Source organism: Coturnix japonica, chromosome 3 (genome assembly GCF_001577835.2).
Source record: "Coturnix japonica isolate 7356 chromosome 3, Coturnix japonica 2.1, whole genome shotgun sequence".
NCBI lineage: Eukaryota > Metazoa > Chordata > Aves > Galliformes > Phasianidae > Coturnix > Coturnix japonica.
This window is the reverse complement of record NC_029518.1, coordinates 9,948,166-9,964,854: the sequence shown is the minus strand read 5'-3', so window position 1 is coordinate 9,964,854 and position 16,689 is coordinate 9,948,166. Positions and strand designations below refer to the sequence as shown.

Below are 16,689 nucleotides of genomic sequence, written 5' to 3'. Positions count from 1 at the left end.
CAACTTAGTCTTTGTCAATTGAAAAGTGTATTACAGCAGCCATCAAGCATCTTTCAGGTAGATCATACCTAAATTACGACTTCAGCCATGGAGCATAACCTCAGAAATAAAAAGCTTAGCATTCTAGTTGCAACACGCAAGAAAGAATCAAATAACCAAGAACTGCACTCAAAACAGTCAAAATACAGCAATCCAACATCTTTTTTTTTTTTAGGTATTTCAAACTACCACTCTATTTGGGTGTGTAGGAGCCTAAAATTGCTAGCCAACCACCTTCAAAAATGCTGCCTACTAAATACAGAATCTGACCATCATTACTCTTAAACTGGCTCTTAGGGTAAGACCTTGGCAATGTCTCTTCACTTCCTCAAGCATCCATTTCATTGCCTGCACCAGAAAGAAATACATCCTGTTGGGGTTACATGATCTCCTTATTATTTAGAAGTAGAGCTATGTGAACAGTGTGCTTTTTCTTGCACAGAAGAATATCTCATTTTTAAGAGCTTATCTAAAATGAAAATGACCTTTGTAAAAGGAAAATATTTTCTAGGCATTAGTTCAAAAGACCTCACTTGACCTGAAAAATAACACTGCTTAGTTTCATTTTTAGAAATGCTCAAAATTTGCTTTATTTTGGATATTAAATCTTTCATCTGTGCCTTTTAACATATTTTCAGTTCAGGGCTAGCCCTGACATAACTGAAAACATTCTTTCCATTTGGCAAATATTAATAATGCAAGTACTAGCAAAATACAGGCATTACCAGGAAATTCAAACTTGCACAGCAGTGAAAAATGACCACTGATGCTTCATACTGCTTCACATGAGCACTGAGGGCATATTATGCTGCTATTGCTTTTTCACTGAGTAGCAGTATGGAAAATAGTTAATGCAGAACTCAACATTAAAAATTTCACCGACAATTAAGGTGACAGATCAAAGTGATCTACATTCAATCTGCAAACCAGTCTGGCATTCGCTGATTAATGCGGTAAATTGGGTAATAACAAATCTTACATGCAGTGATGTAAATCACAAACTTCGCTCAGCAATATATATAGATGGTGTCAATTTTTGATGCTTAGTTATTAAATTTTCTGTAGGTGAAGCACTGAGTGCCTATTACGGTCTTAAGATGAGATTATGAACACAGACTTTCAATTTAGGAGCAGAGTGACTTCCAGATTATCAGTGGAGTCTGGTACTAATATAAGGTTTCCAAAATTCAAGTGAAAATAGCTTTTTATTATGGTAGAAAACTCTAATAGAAACTCACCAGCACTGAGTCTGAATCCAAGCCTTTTAGTGGACATGTGTTTGAAGGTAGAGGGATGCTTTATAAATGTGACATATTTCTCTAAAAAGGTGCTCTCAAAAGCTCCCATCTCCAAGCTCTGCTTTGATCCTTCGTACAATACAGATCTGCTGCTTGAAGAAATTGCAGGAAGGAGTGTCACAGAAGAGGCCTGAAATCCTGAACAAATATTTGGACCAACTACAGGAAGCAAGGCATTGTCCCTCTCAGTATTCTATAGATACTCAGTCAATAGACCCCAACTTCTTTCAAATACATAGTCACAAATTCACCAGGCGAAGATACTTCCCTCTACAAATCTCAAGCAGTGCAAGGCTCTGGCTTTAGCCATAGCACATAGTTCATCTTTGTCAGTGCTAATGAGTTAAATTTGACTGTAACTTGGAGTTATTTGTACCTGTGGCACAGGTAACTTCCTTTGGTTACAGGCAGATATACACCTCCAGCTGCACTGGCAGGACAGATTATTGCCTCCATCTATTAAGGACTGCTTTCCTTACTGACCCCCAAGGAAGAGCCATATGCAAGTACTCCCTAACTAATTTCAGACAGGGGAGTCCAGAACAACAGCTCTTACCAACTCAAGGATTTTATGTTAACCTGTCCAATCTACACATGGAGCAGCATTTGGATGTCTTACACACTCCTGTTGCCTGCTTAAGGACTAGAGGAGCAAGGCCATGAGACAGTGCTGCAACAAGGCAGAGGAGCACCTCAGTGGCTGTGCTCTAGTCACTATTAAAAAGATGCCATTGTATTACATGAAATAGTTCTAATACATAATATTATTGTTATTATTCCATTCAAGGCAATTTATGGAGGAATATTTTTCTTCTCCTTTATTTTTAGAAGAGAGCAAGCGGATGAACATCAGACTCCTAACTGCCATTACCTTAATGGCTTTGAGAAGATTTGTTAGCAGAGCTCGGTCTTCAGTGGAGATACTCAGCTCAGATCTGTTTCTACAACCAGAAGAATGGTAAAACAAACAAACAAAAAACCATCCAGACAGCTTAAATTATCCTCACATTCAGAGGAAATTCTGTCTCCACACGAGAAATGCACAAGAGGGACCTTTCCTTAAATCAAAGATGGGGATAAAAAGAAAAAATTAAATAAAAAAGCATGTACAGGAAATCACAGCAGCTTTCTCAGAGAGTATTTAAAATTATGAAAACATAATGAGCATTCAAACAAATGAACACAGAAACTTGCTACAATTTTAGATCCAGAACAGACGTTTTTTCGTTTTTTGTTTTAGATTTTCCTAGTAAGGCACACACGTTGATAATACAAATGTAATGGAATATTAATTCCCTGACATGACTCCTAATGGTATATTATGCAAAGACATCCTGTCAGTTGAAAATTTAGGCTACAACTTGGTGATCTTGAAACGGATTTGAAATGACTAATTCCTGTGCGTAACCAGATATTCATCAAGTAGCAAGATGGATTACAGTTCAAGGCAAATGCTTCACATAATACAGACTTTAACCTCATTTAGAAGTAACATTTAAGGCTTTATTAAGGGGTTGAGTTACCACTTCTGCTTAAGTGTAAGTGACAGTCATTCACAAGGGTAATAAAAACAAGCAAGATAGAGCAAGAGAGGGAACTGCATCTAGCGGAAAAGAAGTGATTGAAAAAAAATAATGTGGATCTTCTATTACCACTCTATGGGAAAGCAGCAACCGATCTAGTGTCCAAATACAACTCAGTTTGGGCAGATGTTTCAAACATCCTTCAGTGTGAGGCCTCTCATAAAGGAATGTCTGAACAAAAATCAAAGCTTCTATGTAAACGATTGTATATGGATACAGAGAAGCAATATGATCTATAGGACTCCATCAGAAGACGTTTGGTGTGGCTATGGTTCTATCAAGAACCAGTTTACTTACAACAAGCTGCTTCTGTATCTGCATCCTCTTCTGCGTGACTGTTCTGTTCAGAAACACACCTGCTCTTCCAGACCCATTCATAAAATATCTATAGTATCACAGTAAAAAGCCCAAGTTTGATTTCTGGCTTTATATCTCTCATCTATACAGGCTTCCAAGGAAAACTGGTCTTTTTATTTATTTATTTATTTATTTTTATTTATATTTGTTGTTTTTTTCAAGCCTAGAGAGCATTCTAGCTATGACTGGAAGCATCTTGTCAATGCTTTTATTAGTAATGCCAGTACTACACAGTATTCCTGGATAGCGCTGATAGTCTTGTACACAGCAGCCATTTAGCTTTTTCAGGGTTTATCCTAAGAGCCTTTGAACAAACTGCTGCAAAATAATTACTATAAAAAGACCTATCCAGCATACTAAGCAGTGAGCTTTGAGGAAAATCCATTTGGTAAAGATTCATTACCTGACACAATTCATTCAAAAGTGAGGAATCAGTGTTCTGCTAGGAGTTCTGTTAGAAATTCCAAGCTACAATTCTTCAAGTAAAGCATTGTACCTTTTCTGACACTGATGATGCTATGATGCTAGAGGTAGAACGAATTGCTCTCTGAAGTGCCTCTTTTTCTCTCTGTTGATTATAGACAGACCCAAGAGACAAGCTTTGACGTGGCACCTAACTTTCAGATAGCTGAAGTCACAGAAGATGAATATCATCTTGTCTAACATAATACAACAAAGCATCTGAATGTCTGAACTAAATCTTGCATAGGGAGATCGAATCTTGTGACGCTGTGCATTAGATGACTGGTTGAACATACAAACTTCACTCCCTGACCATACAGTTACGGTCTAGACTGAAAGTCACACTGAACTGCTTAGGAAAAAGCTTTGCAAACAGGAGTCAAGGAGAGCACTTTTTGATCTCAGCTGAAAATATTTCCTGGCCAACCCAAAGGTTGAGGGGACAAATTCATTGCTTTTTCTATGCTTTCTTGAAGAACACTTGGCACTGTATAAAACTCACACAAGCACAGCAAGATTACTCAAACATACACTGAAGCTCTGCCATGAACAGCCTCTGTGCCTGAGTAACTTCCAAAATAAGTGCAATTTTCTAAAGAGGAGTCCCCAGCGACACCTCTCAATTATACCAACACAGTTCAGCTTAAGCAATGCCTAGCATTAACTAAAAAGTCAAAGCTAACGGCAAGGCACCTCTTTCCTGTTTCAACAGCCAAGTACTTCTATTTAGACTTGTTACAGATGCTCCAGTAAATTGTTGGTTATTGTTATTGCCACTAACGGCCTGATTCTGTTCACCGCATCACTCTCAATTCTAAGATCTATGGAAGGGCCATTTAAAATAGCTTCTATTTCCACCCACCTGATTCCACCCAGGTGTTGACTTACCTACTATTCACTCACTGTGTCTCACTGCAAAGGGCTCATCTTTACTCATCTCTTGCAACTTGTCTTTCTGTTTGTGCTAAGGTATTTACAATCAGTGTAACACACAGGCTGGAGACACCTGAGAGTACTGGTCCGAGAAGGCACAGCAATAGGAGTATCAAAAATAGTAATTAACTCCTCTGTAGTATTGGCAGAACAGTATCACTGTAGGGTTGCAGTGTAAGAAGAGTAAATTTGCAAACCTGACTTTCATTTGGTGGCATCCTGCCTGGTCATGACATGATAATTACACTACTGGTACAGGAAAGGAAAGCACTCTTTACTTAAAATGCTGAAAAATAATATGAACTAAAGGAAGTTCTGGTTGCTATTATTCTTAAGACATTGCTGATAACTATAACTGCTAGTAACAGAAGAAGCAAGTAAAAGTCCTTTTATTATAATTTATGATGAGCTACATGAAGCCACAAACTAGATGACATTCTACAAATCAACAAAGAAGATGAAGACTACATGCTATAATGTACACTCATGATGGAGTAATAACTGCCCTAACAGTTACATGATGAGATTAGATTGGAAGGAATGTTTTATGACTGAGGGGAAAAATGAAGGAATAGCCTTGCCCAAATGAGAGAAATTGCTTGATTCCACTTGGGAGAAGAGCAAGTTGGAGATGCTGTTAAGATAAAATTAGAGGAGAACTGAAGACAGACAGTGTAAGTCGGGAGGACCACACTAAAGCACTCTGAGCAAAGAGCAGATTAAACATGTATTGAAGTAGAACATTTTTCTAACACACCACTGAAACTTTTACTTTGGATTTCTCATTTGTCTTGATTAGTTGCAATCTATAAGAAAATACACTTGGTACAAAACGTATTTTGCAATCTAATTTTTTATAAATGTAACTTTAAAGAGATACAATAACTACAAACACTAAGCATCAGCTCCAGTCTCCTTTACCAACAAAAACAATGCCAGCTATAACATGAACCAAACTCTCCTGTTGGCTGTGAAGAAATAAGCAATGACAACAAGACTGAAATCCAAAACAGCACTGGCCCTATCAAATCTCTTAGGTTTCTCCTTTTCAAAGTTCCAACAACGACCATTGAGTAATCTTCTTAACAGCTTTCACTAACAGAAGACCTACCCAAGTTACTTCAGAGTTATTCACTTTCTTTACTCCATGAAATAGTTTACATACAGCAAATGCTTTAGGTACTTAAAACATCTCAGATCTCAGTGTGCCACAAACTGTTATCTCACAAAAATGGATCAATTGCTCTTACCTTCAAAAATTTAAGGTATCATAATAGTTGCTCTGTTTGGATTTATAACCAATTAATAATCCAACACTTACATCATTTTTGGAACAACATGCCAAATCTCTCTGTAAGAGCTGACTAGACTGTACTTCCTTATACATCTGGAAAACATTTCCAAGCCTCTTGTTCTGCTTACAGATTTGCTGCTACTCCATCAGATATGCCCCACAGACAATACACTTCAGCCTGGAATGAGACCCAGAATCCAGCTGGCTCATTTAAGTGCTTGCAATCTCCCAGTGGTACAAAACTTGTGCACTTCAGTTGGCATTTATTTAAGCAGGAGGGGAAGTGTTCTTCAAATTTCTTTTATGTAATAAAGCCTAACTGGTAATTTAAGATCTCGCCATCTGTGTGTGACCTCTCGATCAATATGCCTTAGTACCAAGGCTTTCAAAGGCTCAATTCATAAAAGCAATGTATGCTTCATTTACAGAGATACCCCTTAAAACTGCCTCTATGGCGTATAGTCTTTCTTTTCTCATCCTCACAGGTGGAAGGCAAGCCTCAGTGCAATTCAATAATGATAGGATTTTTGAAAACTCCTGGGGGACTAAGGAGCATAGTTCCCATTAATTTGTGCTCCTAAGTCACTTAGCAGCTTTTGAAAGTTCTTTCTTTTTCCAACTTTTTCCATTACTTCAAAGCAAAGGATCGCAACGCGTGAATTTAATGAACTGACCCAGATTCTGATGTGCAGCTACTGGTTGTGAGTTTCCAAATACAGCATAAAGAAGTCTCCTTTGCTGAAAGGGAATGCGGTCCTCTTCAGAAAAGTTCAGTCCCCAATTAGATTGTTACATTTACAAGAAAAGTCACCTGTTGCATCTGGGTTTTTGGTGGTCTTTTTTTTTGTCAGATGGCATTTCTAGTTACATGTTATGAATCTGATTTGGAATTAAAAGGACGGGGCTTTTTAGCTTCAGCTGTTCTAAGGCAGAGTGCCTTCTTCACTGTATCAGTCGCTGCTAAGACCAACGGGTCACATCTCTCCCACACTAGATACAGTCCCAAACTATTAAACAATTTCTCTGTTGCTTGGTGCAACAATTGGTTTGCTAAGAATGCTGCTTGAAGTAACCCATGCAGAAACAGAATAGCTGCACAAAGCGAGCAGGACTCCCTGAGGCAAAAAGAGAAAGGTTTAGAACTAGACAAGAGCCAGGTAGGCTTTTTTAACAAGACTGGGGCAGATAAGTAATGAGACCTCGCAGACAGAAAACAAACTGAATACAAATACTTCAGAAGACAAACCCTGAGGTGCAGAAGTGCCCTGAGCCAAAATCTAAGGAACATTTCACTGCAGTACAGAAAGTGGAGGAGTTACCCTGTTCTTCAATTCTATATGCACTGCATCACTACAGAGCAGTGGTACTTTAGAATTCAGCGCTGGCATGTTATACTAATGCAGGCCTTTAAAAATAAGGTACATGTTGCTGACACAATTTTGTCTTCTACAGTCTGGTACCTCATACATAGACAATCTTTTCTCCTTGTCCCATTATCTTCTCATTCTTGTTCTTCACCATTCAAAAACAATTTTGTTCACCAGTGCTTCCAGTGAGCCACAGAAAAAAACTAACTTCTACCTGAACATCCCATGCATTTATCTCTGCATATGAACATTTTAAATGTTGATTAATTTTTTTTTGCATTTAATCAATGTTCACAGTTCACTGAAACACCCTCAGTCTCACTTGGTCTCTCTCCCTGTTTAACATATTATCTATCTAGTTAGTTCAGCCTGGTTGACTAACTGATCAAATCTGACTGCTCTACTAATTAATTGGATTGTCTTTCCCGGTCATTTTCGAACTGGTCAAACCTTTAATCATTTTCACCAGCTAAATCAGTTCTTCCTTCCCATCAGTGTGTCATTTGTTTTCAGTTACTGGTTTATAACCAGCTTTTCTTTCCTTGCTTCTTTCCATCTTGCTCATTCTTTTGCTTACTTAGTTCAACTCCCTACCTGATCATCTCTCTCTTCTGTCCTGACTTCCTAAACCTCTCTGCTGCTGACCACCTCTTCTCAAAGAACACCGTAATTCTTCACTAATACGAATGAAGTTGTGTAGCCATCTTCAAGCACGCTCCATAACCTTTCCTAGGAAATCCAGGAAACTACAGGCCAGCCAGTCTTGCTTCTGTGCCTGGCAAGATCATGGAGCAGATCCTCCTGAAGGCACTTGGAAAATGCAGATGAGCTGACATGGTGAAGATGGCTTCACCATGGGCAAATTGTGCCTTACAAACTTAGTGGTCTTTTGTGATGGAGTTACAATGACAGTGAGTAAACTAAGAGTAACTGGTGCCATCTACCTGGATTAGTGCAGAGCACTTGATATTTTTCCACATAGCATCTCCATCACTAAATTGGAGAAAAGCGAATTTGATGGATGGACCACTTATTGGATAAGGGATTGGCTGGATAGTCACACTCAGAGTTGTGATCAATGGCTCAGTGTCCAAGTGGAGACCAGTGATGCGTGACATTCCTCAGGGATTGGTGCTGTTTACATCTTTGTAGGCAACACGGACAACAGGGATGGAGTGTAACCTCAGCAAGTTTGAAAACGACACCAAGCTGAGTGGAGCAGTTGACATGCTAAAGGGAAGGGATGCTATCCAGAGGGGACCTGAATAGGCTTGAGAGGTGGGATCATGCCAAACTCATGAAGTTCAACAAAGCCAAGTACAAGATCCTGCATGTGGGTTGGGGTAATCCCAAGCACAAATACAGACTGGGCAGAGAATGGCCTGAGAGCAGCTCTGAGGAGAAGGATTTGGATTTCCAACCAAAGTATTCCATGATTCTATAGCTGGCAGAAATTTTCATAAATCTATTTAAAACAAAACCCTATGCAAACCTACCCTTGACTATAAGCAAAATCAGGGTCCTGCATGCCCTCTTTTACAACCTAGCAGTCCTTCGAAAATAAAGGAGTTTATTAAAGAAGGAGAAAGGGAGAAATAGACTATAATCTACTTACACAATAGATTGGCTCTCAGAAATCTTGCAGATTTCTGGAGTAACACTGTTTTAAAATCATTGGCTCATCCAGAAATCATAATTGTACTAATTTCTCAGGTGAGTACTGAGAATCCTATGATTGTTTCAATAAATCCAAGCAATTAAAACATCAAAAGAACTAAGTGGCAGCAATTAATAGTAATAAAAAAAAAGTTCAATTTGGGGAAAGCAGATTACAGAGTTCATTTTCCTTCACTGAATCAATGGCTCCTCTGTTGAAATAAGCCTTAATTAAGGGAGAAGGTCAGGATAAAAATCATATACATCATTAAAAAGATAATGTATTGGCCAATTTTTCAAGGTGTTAAAAAGTACTTAGTACCCACAACTGCCAACATTTGCAGGAGGCAATGATGGATTTACAGTGTCTCTCAAGCAGCTCCCAGTACCTCATAAGAACAGGCCCTTCTTGAATAATTAAAGATCCGAATTTTGCAGGTTGAGATTACTCAGTTTTGTTTCCTAACACAAATAACCTAACATTCTTAATCAGCGGAACCTGCCCGCTCTGGTTAAGACAGTAACGCCGTGTGAGAAACATCCACATTCAGTCTTTCTGTGTCAAATTCTTCTGACCTCCTATATGAGCACATAAATTTTAAATACCTGTTTTATGAGCATTATGACACCATTTAAAACATTTCTTAATACCTTCTTCCTCATCTTGGAGAAAGAAACACATAATCGGGATTACTGAGTAAAACAACAGAACCCTGGGTCTCATTCGCCAACATGGTGACATGACTAACCTATGAAAATCAAATCCTTTAGATATTCAGGTTCACCTTCCTCTCTTTGGCAGGTAAACTGATGTTTTATATACATCAAATCAACATAATCAGAACTGTCCAAATGTGGTTCTACAATAAGTAGGTTCTCACAGTCAGCAACAGAAATATGTAATCACTGATTCATTACTACCAGAATCTACTCTAAATATAATTGATATTGTTCCTAGAAAAGGCAGAGTAAGACTTAAATTGCTTTATTTTTTATTCCTAGACACTATCACTGAATTTCAAAAAGATGAAAACAAAAAATGAAACCAAAGGTAAGGCCCATAACAACTGCTTCAGACTATTTTACTTATATGGGCACAAACCCATTAGTGAAATAATTATAACTTCAGAATGAACTTCAAATGATTTAACTTCACTACAGCCACTATACTCATCTGTAAATCAGTAATCTTCCAACGTGAGATCCCTGAAGGATTAAAATGCTACCAGGCTAGAGGTGTATTTTGTAAACAGCCTGAAGTCAGAATAATCTCCCTTATGAGAGGAAGAGGTGAATGGGGAAGAAGGCGGTTGCCAATGCAGTTGGAGACAAATACTTTCATCTTTGTATATCTTTTCCAAATGTCTACTTAGTGATATTATATCCAGAGGAAAACAAGCTCAGTCAAAATGCATTAACAGCATAGTCCACTCCGAGGAAAATGCAGTCAATCTGCTTGATTGTTATTTCTTTAAAAAATGAGGGATACTCAGGACTTAAGTCAAACACATGGACTAATTCCCATTGACTTCATTTTACTCTGGATCTATTCTCTGTCTTGTTGAGTTCCTTAACTGCAACATTAACAACAAAGACACTTCTCCAGTTTCACAAAAATGATCTGGGCAGGTCACATTAGTACTATGGAACCACAGAATCATAGAATGGCTCATACTGGAAGAGACATTAAATCCCATCCAGTTCCAACTCCCTGCTGTGGGCATGGCTGCCACAGACCACCTCTCAGGCTGCCCAGGGCTCCATCCAGCCTGGCCTTGAACATCTCCAGGGATGAGGAATCCACAGCTTCTCTGGGCCAGTGCCAGTGCCTCACCACTCCAAGTTAAAAAATTCCTTCTAAAATCTAATCTAAATCATCCCTCTTTCAATTTAAAGTCATTCCCCCGTGTCCTATTGCTATCATCAGACCGTGTACAATTTGGTCTCTTTCCTGCTTATAAGCTCCCTTCAAGTACTAGAATGCCATAGTGACTCCTCTTCTGATGCAGCCCAGGATACCATTCGCAAGCGCACATTGCTGCCTCATGTGAAGTTTTCTGTCCACCAGCACCCCCACGTCCTTCTCCTCAGGGCTGCTTCCAATGAGTCCTTCTTCCAGCCTGTATACATATTTGCAATTAGCTCAACCCAAAGTGCAACACCCTGCACTTGGCCTTGCTGAACCTCATTAGAATCTCATGGGCCCACTTCTCAAGCTTGCTCAGGTCACTTTGGATGGCATCCCCTCCTTTCGTCATCAGCTGCATATATCCTTCATATATCAGCTGCATTGCTCAGCTTAGTATCATCAGCAAACTTGCAGAGGGTGCACTCAATTGCACTGTAATTGATAAAGATGGTACAGGTTGGTCTTGAGCCTCAAAAAGAGACAGCTACTTATTAAATGAAACACAAAGTTTTACTGTGTACTTTTCAGTTTTTATAACAATGGACCCATATCGACTGTGCTCATTGTTTTGTTTACTATTCTGAGCAGTGGTGGAACTCCAAACCAAAGAAAATTACATGTTAGGTTCCTCCGGGAAGTACAGGTCCCATAAATTACAACTAAGCAAATAATTCATAACTTAGTTGCCTCATACATTTTCTGCAAGCATTTTTACTGAGTTTTACTTAAGAACTATGAAAAAAATATGCATTATTAACATCTATACTAGCTGTGTGTCATGACAAGGGGATATGGTTTAGCAACGGAATGTGGTAGCTCAGGTTAATGTGTAGACTAGATGGTGCTGAAAGTATTCTTCATACTCGATGATTTTCTGATACTGTTTCTTTGGTCTAGAAGAGGTTAACTTTTCTAGGTAGTATTCCAGTAGAAAGCATCAAGAACTCATTTTGGAAAGATTCTCACTGGTATCTCCCTGAGTTCAGCTAACCACAACACCCTGACAATTAATTTATAAGACAAAATGCAGAAAGCAAGTATATATGGGAAAATGATAAATATTCAGGTGCTGTATGAATACACAAACGTGTAATTAGTTTTAGTAATGTTTTAGATACACCAAACATCCTTATTGATTTCCTAAGTCAATTCATAAGTCTGTTGCTATACTATTTATCAAAAGGAGTCATGGAAAATTCTATCTGGCAGTTGCCCATAGTTCTTCATACATGTTGCAAGCCTGCAATCTTTACTCTTCGCTCACTATCTCTTTTCCAGGTAAAATCACCTTCAGGACTTCAGAACCTCTCTCTTTTGACCATTTCTTTGCTTTGGATCAATGCTTTTGCTTTTAGTATAACCTTCACTTCAACTTTCAGAAATTTGCATGAGTATTACGGCGACAGGATCATTACAGAACTACTTACCGGCTCTGAAGGTAATGAGTGTATTTCTATGTACTTTTACTATCTCTTGAAAAAGCTATTGCTGAATGGACAGAAGCATTAACTTAAGAAATCAACAACACACATTCTCTCCCCACTTCAAAATAAATGTTTTTTATGTTGCCTACTAAGCTTGAAAACCTGAAAGCTAAGTGCTTTCTCTTGGATGTGGTGAGTGTCTAAAATAACTACTCTAACAGCCTCAGAGCATCATTAAACCTTTAACATGTTTTAAAAGCATTTGAACTTCATGCTCCTTGCTTAAAAAGTTACTTAGAACTGGTAAATCAAACACTGCTAAGTAAAACAATGTCTTGTAATTTACTTCTGCTTACTATTAAGTACTTTAATTAAGACCTTTGGAAATAAGTTAGAAAACCAATTAATTTACAACAGCAATAAAAAAATAGAAAGAAACCCATTAAATATCATTAATAAGTCGATACATTACTTAGGAAATTAGCTCTATTTTTATTACTAGAAATTACCGTCAACTATCAAATGCCACTGTACCAGTTACTTTACTTGTAGAAGGAGCAAATGTGTAACTTATATTAAATAGGTATATTTCTTCCCTGACATTTTATTTTATTTTTTGCTTATTTAAATAGTAAGTTGTAAGAAAAAATGAGACAACCAATAGTTTGGGTTTCAGACACTGACAAACACAATCTGTATTTAAGACAATAATTGAAAGTCATCTGGATGTAGGACTATGGGCAATGCTATCTGTTAATTGGCCTGATCCCAAACCTGTATGATTTCAAGCCGCATTCTTATTGATAATAGGAGCTTCCTAATCAGAATCTAATCCCGTGCCCCAGGAAAGCTTTACGTAAAAAAGAAAGATACTTGATCAAGTGCATGAGAATAACAGTGATGCTGATGTGCAGCAATGGGAAGAGTTGCACCAAACACAGTTGCTGCTCACCCTGAGCATTAAACCAACAATGAAATAAAACCTCTCAATTTGCATGGGTTTTCATTTTTCCTATCAGCCTAACCTGATCAAGACTGATTGTATATAGGAACTGGATAATGTGAAGATATTCAAGTAACTGATCACTTTGATTTTCTCATCTGTTGAAAGAAAAAGAAAGGGAAGCACAGGGAATTAGATAGAAATCTATTTCTAATCAATACTTTTTTAGCTAGATGAGATTTCAATCTTGAATTTTTAACTTCAGAATTAGAGAAAACTTCAGGATCAGCACCAGAATTTTAATTTGTTAACTTTAATTCCAAATATATATCTATTTTTTCACTTCAGATGCAAAAATCCTATTTTTTCTTTGATAAATGAATTGACAAAATGGAATTCTCTGTGTTTTAAAGCAAACTCTAACCCCAAACCTCCACCTTATTCATATGCCTATTAGCATCTAATTTAGATTCAAATCCATATTCAACCATGGAAACAGCAGCTTAATTTCCTAAGAAAATGCCCCTTAATTTGTTTCTGAACTGTGTACAAGGTCTTTAAAAGGCTTAGTAAAGTCAGGGTGAAGGGTTATTTCCTGTTTCTCAGATGTTTCTTTCCCAAATTCATCATGTATGTTTTAGACTCTTCAGTGGCATTAAGGTATCCTATTGCCTAAACTGCCTACAGGCCTCAAACAGCTTAAGAAAAATTAGATGTAGATGAATCTTTTCAGGTAGCTTTCCTTATTTCCCAAGCCTCAGGTGCTAACTTGCTTGCTTGCCCATTACTACTTCCTTTCTAATAAGTGTGCATAGTATCACATATTTACTTGCATGCATAACAATTAACAGCTTCAGCTAACAGAAAAAATAATGTGAGTTTATTCCCTTGTAGTATAATTTATAAGCTTGTACTGTAGAAGAATAGCCAACTGCTAAAAATCAGTGGATAAAAAAGGACATTTGGTCCTTCTGTGCTCACAATTTACTTTAACAACCTCAACAACTGAATTCTGCCATCTTCAGAACTGCTTCTTCTCCTGCAGAGGATTTGGAGGGTACTGCTAGACAAAAAGCTGAATATGAGCTGTCAAAATGCTCTTGCAGCCCAGAGAGTCAGTTATATCCTGGGCTGCATCATAAGAAGTGTATCTAAATGATCTAAGGCAGCAATTCAATCCCTCTGCTCTTGAGAGAATCCACCTGGAGTACTGAGTTCAGCTCTGGGGGCTGGAGCATCCCTCCTATGAAAACAGGCTGAGAGGGCTGGATTTATTTGCTCAAGAGGTGGTTCCAAGGAGACCTTACATATGTCTTCCAGCACTTAAAGTGGATTTACAGGAAAGACAGAGAGTGCAGCAAGGATAAGGAGTAATGGTTTCAAACTAAAACAAAGTAGGTTTAGATATTAGGAAGAAATTGTTCATTGTGAGATGATGAGACACTGTACCAAGTTCCCCAGAGAAGTTGGAAACACCTCATCCCTCGAAATTTTCTAGTACAGACAGGAAGGGGCTTTGAGCAACCTGATATAGTGGAAGGTTTCTCAGTCCTTGGCAGGGATTTGGAATTGGATGATATTTGCAACCCAAATGTTAGTCTTTGTTTCAGCTGGGACAGGTTTGTTTTTCTTCATAGTGCTTGATATAATGTTATGTTTTGTTTTAGTAGAAAAATAATGTTGATAGTGCACTGATGTTTCAAATTGCTGCTGAGCAGTATTGTACAGAGTCAAGGCCATTCCAGTTTCTCAGCTTTTACTAGTGAGGGGTGGGGGTGGGTGGCAGGGCAAGGAACTCAGAGGGGATGGAATTGGGACAGCTGATTTAGATTGGCCAAAGGGATATTCCATACCATATGACATCATGCAGAAGCAAAGTTTTGTAGGGAGTGGGAGTTCTCCCTCTCTTTCCATTGTCTGAGGGCTAGCTGGGCTTCAGTTAGTAGGTAGAGCAATTGTTTGAACATTGTTTGTCAAATACATTCATATATATATATCTATTCACACACATATATATTTTTCATAACAATTATTCTTTTCCTTTTCTCTGTCTTAGTAAATAGTTTTATCTCAACCCTTGTGTCCTACTTCCCCACTGGGAAGTGGGGGAAACAAGTGAATGACTGTGAGGTGTTTAGCCACCTGCTGGTTTAAACCACAACACCAGCCCATGGCAGGATTTGAAACTAGATGATCTTTCTAAACTATTTTGTGATTTTATAATTGTGTGTCCTGTATTGGTGTGAGCTTCTAACAAAAGTCTCACTAAAACATCAACCTTTCACTCAGCTAACAGTGCCTGTCCTTCACCTAACCATCACTGATGGCTCTCCTTCAGGCATTGCCAAGCAAAAAATCTATGTACTTTCACAGCAGCTGAACATCTCCCATCACTCACTGCAACACATTCCCAAACACTATGGATTTCAATGATTTCTTTCCTATTTACTTTGTTTTGTAGAGTTGAAATGCTTCATTTTCATCCTCACAGAGATATCAAGATGTGTTTTGTATGTAAGTAGAAAAGCAGGTGCATTCTATCTGAATATGCCTTGCACTTTCAGTACAAAGCCAAGCTGCTCACAGTTGGAGCCTAGATATCATCTTTATGTATGGACAGTGCAATAAACAAATAAGCAAATACAACTTGACTTTGTGAAGAGCAATGTAAATACCCAAAACCACATAGACTCTCCAACAAGTCTCCCTGATCTAGAAGGCTGAAAAGGTGGACGTGTAGCTCTGCAGTATTCCAAGTAAATAAAAATGACAAAAGGTAATGTGTTAAGTACTAGAAGAAATAACATTCTTCACTGACACACCACCTAAAGATTTCAGTATGATTCACAAGCTCCATAATGATGGCAGAACAAAAACGCAGGTGCTTCTGACACAAAGCACTAAATTCACATACTTAAATTGATAACTAAGCTTGTATTTAAAAAGGTAACTCCCATTAAGGTTGCCCATTACTTAAATTTCATGCCCTATATTGAGCTATTTTAGGGGCAACTGCAGTATCTCCTCTGGAAAATTTCCAATGAAGCATGCATTTTAAAAAACCAAATTCATGATAGTTGTTTAAAAAACAACAACACAACGACTCAAATTATTACCAGGAACATCCATAAGATGGCTTGCAAGTTATCTTTCTAGGCACCACTCATCTGTTCTGTCTTCTGCTGCATAAAGTGAAGTTGTCAGGATGTGCATCTTGGCAAGCAAGGAAGAGCACTCATCTGTGCTTTCCAAAATAGAATTTCTCTAGAATTTCTTTCCAAAACAGGAAAAAAAAATGTCTTGGTTCTTTCAAGAGGTTAAAAACTTCTAATACATCATTAACAAAATTATTCCCTAGTATCCTACTTTTTGTTTAAATGACTGATCCAACAAGAAACTTTAATTCCGTGAAGGTTCTTTAACA

At 38.0% G+C, this 16,689-nt stretch overlaps 1 protein-coding gene across 4 annotated transcripts in view; it reads right to left on the bottom strand.

Moving 5' to 3' along the window:
* ALK (ALK receptor tyrosine kinase) overlaps positions 1-16,689 on the bottom strand; it is a 258,012-nt gene that overhangs the window by 77,150 nt on the left and 164,173 nt on the right. The window lies entirely within an intron of this gene.